This window comes from Arachis hypogaea, chromosome 18 (assembly GCF_003086295.3).
Source record: "Arachis hypogaea cultivar Tifrunner chromosome 18, arahy.Tifrunner.gnm2.J5K5, whole genome shotgun sequence".
NCBI classification, from domain to species: Eukaryota; Viridiplantae; Streptophyta; class Magnoliopsida; order Fabales; family Fabaceae; genus Arachis; species Arachis hypogaea.
The window spans coordinates 31,900,463-31,906,320 of NC_092053.1; the positions used below are offsets into that span (position 1 = coordinate 31,900,463).

General features: G+C 41.3%; 1 non-coding gene across 1 annotated transcript; it reads left to right on the forward strand.

Annotated features, from left to right (window-relative positions):
* The first annotated feature begins 5,527 nt into the window (after nucleotides 1-5,527).
* LOC112774518 (small nucleolar RNA R71) lies at nucleotides 5,528-5,631 on the forward strand. The gene has a single exon (XR_003189005.1). It is a non-coding gene; the product is annotated as a small nucleolar RNA R71 (small nucleolar RNA).
* Nucleotides 5,632-5,858: the final 227 nt, after the last annotated feature.

Consider the following 5,858-nt stretch of genomic DNA (forward strand, 5'->3'; position numbering starts at 1 on the left):
ATAATATTTGGACTCGCTTTTCAGCTTGTCTCTTTGATGCTTAGTAAAATTAGGAGGGAAGGTATGACTAACTAGATAATTAGCTACAGGTGCGTACCAAGGAACTACTTCAGATACTGCATGCAAGCTATCAAATGGAAAAGCATCATTGATAGGAGTGGCGTCATCCTTAATGTGCTCAAGGCGACTCAAGTGGTCTGCCACTAAATTCTGGTTATCGCTCCTATCCTTAATTTCTAAATCAAATTCTTGCAGCAACAGTATCCAAAGTATTAGCCTTGGTTTAGACTCTTTTTTAGCTAATAAATACTTTAGAGCTGCATGGTCTGAGTACACTACCACCTTAGTACCAAGTAAATAGGCTCAGAATTTATCCAAAGCGAAAACAATAGCCAGAAGCTCTTTTTCAGTGGTGGTGTAATTAGACTGAGCAGTATCTAACGTCTTAGAAGCATAAGCAAGTACGAAAGGATCCTTACCTTCGCGCTGAGCCAGCGCCGCTCCTACCGCATGGTTGGAGGCATCACACATAATCTCAAAAGGCTGGCTCCAGTCTAGTCCTCTCACAATTGGAGCTTGAGTCAAGGCGATTTTCAGCTTATCAAATGCTTGCATGCAATCCTCACTGAACTCGAACTCAACATCTTTCTGCAGCAGTCTGGATAAAGGCAATGCTACCTTACTGAAGTCCTTAATAAATCTCCTATAAAAACATGCATGGCCAAGGAATGAACGGACTTCCCTCACGGAGGAGGGGTAAGGTAAACTAGAAATGACATCTACCTTTGCTGGATCTACAGAAATACCAGTATTAGAGACAACATGTCCTAGAACAATCCCTTGTGTTACCATAAAATGACATTTTTCAAAATTCAATACAAGGCTTGAACTAACACACCTGTCTAATACTCTAGCTAAACTATCCAAGCAAAGGTTAAAGGAATCGCCATATACGCTAAAATCATCCATAAAAACTTCCATACATCTTTCGATAAGATCTGAAAAGATACTCATCATGCATCTTTGGAAAGTAGCCGGTGCATTACATAAGCCAAAAGGCATCCTCTTATATGCATACGTTTCAAAGAGACATGTAAAAGTAGTTTTTTCCTAATCTTCAGGAGCTATATGAATTTGAAAATAGCCTGTATAACCATCTAAAAAGCAGTAATAGGATTTACCTGACAGGCGATCAAGCATCTGGTCAATAAATGGCAAGGGGTAATGATCCTTGCGAGTAGCTTGGTTAATACGCCTATAATAAATTCAAACTCTCCATGAATTCTGCACTCTAGTTGTCAGGAGCTCACCATGCTCATTCTTTACTATTGTGACCTCAGACTTCTTGGGCACCACTTGTACTGGACTGACCCATTCGCTATCTGAGATGGGGTAAATGATATCTGCTTCAAGTAGCCTGGTCACTTCTTTCTTGAAAAATTCTAAGATGGTGGGATTCAATCTTCTTTGGGGTTGACGGACAGGCCTTGATCCCTCTTCTAAGAATATTCTGTGCTCACAAACTTGAGGGCTGATGCCTACTATATCCGCCAAACTCCACCCAATTGCTTTCTTGTGTCTTCTCATCACACTGAGCAGCTGCTCCTCCTGTTGGGAAGTGAGTTCCCTTGCAATGATAACTGGGAGCTTCTGATTATCCTCAAGGTAAGCATACTTGAGGTGGGGTGGAAGGGGCTTTAATTCCAATATCTACTCATGGTTGGGCTCTAGATCATCAGGAGCTAGTGATAATGGCAAAGTGTCCTCATTGTGTTCAAAGGGTGTCCCCACATTTGGACCTTGCTCCATGTGCCTCTCTTCTACTTCTTCTTGGTGAACTGCAGCTACAGTTTCATCAATGATGTCGCACTGGAAGATGGAATGATCTTCCGGAGGGTGCTTCATAGCTTCATTCAAATTGAAAGTCACTGCTCTGCCATCTATCTCAAAGGAGTAAGTTTCTGAGAAGGCATCCAGCTTGAACTTTGAAGTCTTCAAGAATGGCCTTCCAAGTAGGATTGATGATGGTCTTCCTGAGTCATTAGGGGGCATTTCCAAGATATAGAAGTCAATGGGAAATGTGAGCCCCTTAATGCTTACCAGCACGTCTTCAGCAATTCCAACTACTGTGATGATGCTCTTATCTGCTAAAACAAAACGAGCTGCTGACCTTTTTAAGGGAGGGAGCCTCAAAGAATCATATATAGACAATGGCATAATACTCACACTCGCTCCTTGATGAGTATTTTGGTGAAAAATAAATTTCTCCCAAAACACACAAATCTAACCGGCAAGTGTACCGGGTCGTATCAAGTAATAAAAACTCACGGGAGTGAGGTCGATCCCACAGGGATTGAAGGATTGAGCAATTTTAGCTTAGTGGTTAATTTAGTCAAGCGAATCAAGATTTGGTTGAGTGTTTTGTGATTTGGAGAAATTAAATTGCATGGAAGTAAAGAGAACAGGGAATTAAAGTGCTGAATCGTAAAGAACAAGAAATTAAATAGCAGAAACTTAGAATGCAAGAAATGTAAATTGCGGAATCTTAAAGTGCAAGAAATGTAAACGGCTGGAATTGTAAAGGGAATTGGGGATTGGATTTGCAAAATTTAAACAAGGAAAAGTAAATTGCATCAAGCAGAGAAGTAGAAGAAGGTTTGGGTTAGATTGGATCTTGAAGCAGAAAAGTAAATGAACATGAAAACAGTAAACAGAAAATGTAAAATTGGGAAATTAGATCTCAGGACCCAGAGACTAGAAAACCAAGTCTAGATCTCAATGCCTTCCTAGATCCAACAAGAACAATTTCAAGGGAATTGTAAATTGCAAGGAAAATAGATGAAGAGCAATTAACAGAAATTAAATTCAATCAAGCAGTAAATAAAGCAGTGAGATCCAAGGTTGAGATTGAAACAGAATTTCTTCAATTCTCCAACCCAAAATCCAAGACAATTGTAATTGAAATTGAAAGCAATAAAACTGAGAGGAAGAGAAGTGAATTCTCCTTCCCCAAGACAAAGAAATTAAAGATCACTCAATATCCAAAACTCTCCGAAAACTATTATGAAAATTCCAAAAGAAAGCTCTCTGAAGAACTTGAATTCTATCCTATTTATACACTTTCTTCAAATGATCTTCAAGCCTTGAGTTGGGCCTTTGCTCTTGGTGGAATTGGGTTGAAAGAGGCCTTGGTTAATTGCTCTTGAAGTTTGGAGAAGAACCAAAGTGAACCAATTGAACCGGGTTGGAGTTTTGCAAAAGTTGGACCAAAAGTTTGAGCAAAAGTTAGGGGTCTAACTTTTGCTCCAACTTTTCATATCAGCTACCATAATCTGCTGATACCAACGTTGGTGCCAAAGTTAGGGGTCTAACTTTGGCCCTAACGTTGGCCTTACCTTGTGCACTTGTGGCGCCAACGTTAGCCACCAAGTTAGGGGGCTAACATTGGCGCAAACTTTTGCTCCTCCCCTTGTGATTTTCATGTGCCAACGTTAGCCACCAAGTTAGGGAGCTAACGTTGGCGCAAACTTTTGGTGCCCAGGGAGGTTTTCTTCATGCCAACGTTAGCCTCAAAGTTAGGGGGCTAACGTTGGCGCAAACTTTTGGTGCCCAGGGAGGTTTTCTTCATGCCAACGTTAGCCTCAAAGTTAGGGGGCTAACGTTGGGGCTAACTTTTCAACCAAAAGTTTGTGCAAAAGTTTGATGCTAACTTTAAGTCCAGCTTTTTGCTTCCTGGTTCAATTTCACTTATTCCATTGTCTTCTCTTTACTCCTAGCTATTCCTTCTTGCTTCAACCTTTCTCCAAGCTTTCTTCACCTATCATTAATCAACCAAACACATCAAAGCTATGCTTGAAATCATGAGATATTCATTCTTTCATAATATGTGACAATTATAGTATAAAACCTCATGAAATAGCATGAATTCATACATGGTTGATTAAATCAAAGGAAACATGAAAATCTACCTAATTGGTTTGCTTGTAGCTCAAGAAAGTGCATAATTCTAATGAAAACAAAAGAAAAAGACTAGTTAAAATAGGCTAAGATGACTTGTCATCACTCCTAAATCACACATGCAGTCAGAAAATATTACACCCCAATGGTACAGTTAACCATGCATGGACCTGGATCACTACATTTTTCAGGTATACCTCCCATTAAAGCAGATATAGAACTACCTAAAGGAATAGTTTCTAATTCATTAATTTTATCTTTATGTATGCATAAATCTTTCAGAAACTTTGCATATTTAGGTACTTGTTGAATAACATAAAAAAGGGGAACAGTTACCTCAACCTTTTTGAAGATTTCTACCATTTTGGGATCAAGTTCCATCTGCTTCCTGGACTTCCTTACAAGGTGTGGAAATGGAATAGGAATGGTGCCACTTGTAGCTTCTACGTCCTTTGGTGCTCCATTCCTTGGCTGCGCTACTTCTTCTTCAATTATGTCTTGTACTTCCTCTTCCTCTTCAGCATCTTCCACTTCAACTACGTCTTCAACTGGGGCGTGTTCTTGTGGGCTTGGCTCCGCCTGATTCCTCTCTTGCAGTGTGGTTCCAGACCTCAAAGTGATGGCATTGATGCCACCCTTGGGGTTGGGTAAGGGTTGAGAAGAAATTCCACTGGAGCTTGAAGGCTGATTATTGGAAGTAGTCATTGATCTAATCTGTGAGGCAAGGGCTTGTACAGCAGAGGTCAGACCGTTCAAGGTGGAGCTAAGTGTGTTCTCCATGGCCTTTTGTCTTTCCTCAATAGATTGAAGCACTTCGTCATGAGAAGAAGAAGAAGGGTAAGTGATCTAAGTGGCCTGCTGTTGGTTGTTCTGAGGTGCTTGCGACTGCCTTAAGTGAGGTGCTTTGTAGGGCTGGTTTTGGTTCTACTGTCTGTTGTTGTTATTCCACCTCTGATTTCCATTGTTGTCTCTGCCTCTTTTGTTGTAGTTGTCCCTCCAACCTTGGTTAGAATTATCCCTCCATCCCTGGTTGGAATGGTCTCTCCATCCCTGGTTGGAGTTGTCTTGCCAACATCGGTTGTAGTTTCCACCCTGGTTGTAATTGCCGCCTTGTTGATTGTACCCTTGATTCGGGCGATCATAGAAATTGTGAGTAGATGCCAAAGTGTTGTCCTCTTGTTGGAGCTGCGGACACTCATCAATGTAATGACTATAATCAGCACATATTCTGCATACTCTCTGAGGAACCAACTGTTGACTTTGTTATGGTGGGGGAGGCTGCGGTTGTTATTGATTCAGCTGCATCTGCTTCAGTAGGTTGGTCATCTCACATATAGCCTGTGTGAAAGCAGTAGTCTCACTGCTAGAGAAAACCTCTGCAACAGCCTTGGGGTGGTTGTTTCTGTGCCTGTGATTCTGAGTGGACTCAGCTAGGTCACTGATCAGTTGCCACGCTTCATCTGCGGTCTTATACTTTTTCAGGGAATCATTACTTGCACCATCGAATGTAGTCTTATCCCGAGGCTTCATGCCTTGAGTGAAGTAGCTGATCAATACGAACTTGTCAATCATGTGATGGGGGCATGCGTCTAGAAGATTCTTGAAGCGCTCCCAATACTCATAAAGAGTCTCTGATTCACCTTGAATAATGCAGGAGATCTCTTTCCTCAATCTATCTGTAACTTCAGCTGGAAAGTATTTTTCCAAGAATTCTCTCCTGAGCGTATCCCAGTTGGTAACAGTTGCTTCAAGTTGGGAGTAGTACCATTCCCTCGCCTTTCCCTCAAGAGAAAACGGGAAGGCAGTTAGCAGAATAGAAATTTCATTTGCACCATGACGCCTAACAGTAGAACAGGCTATCTGAAAATCCCTGATGTACTTGATAGGCTCCTGAGCAGGTA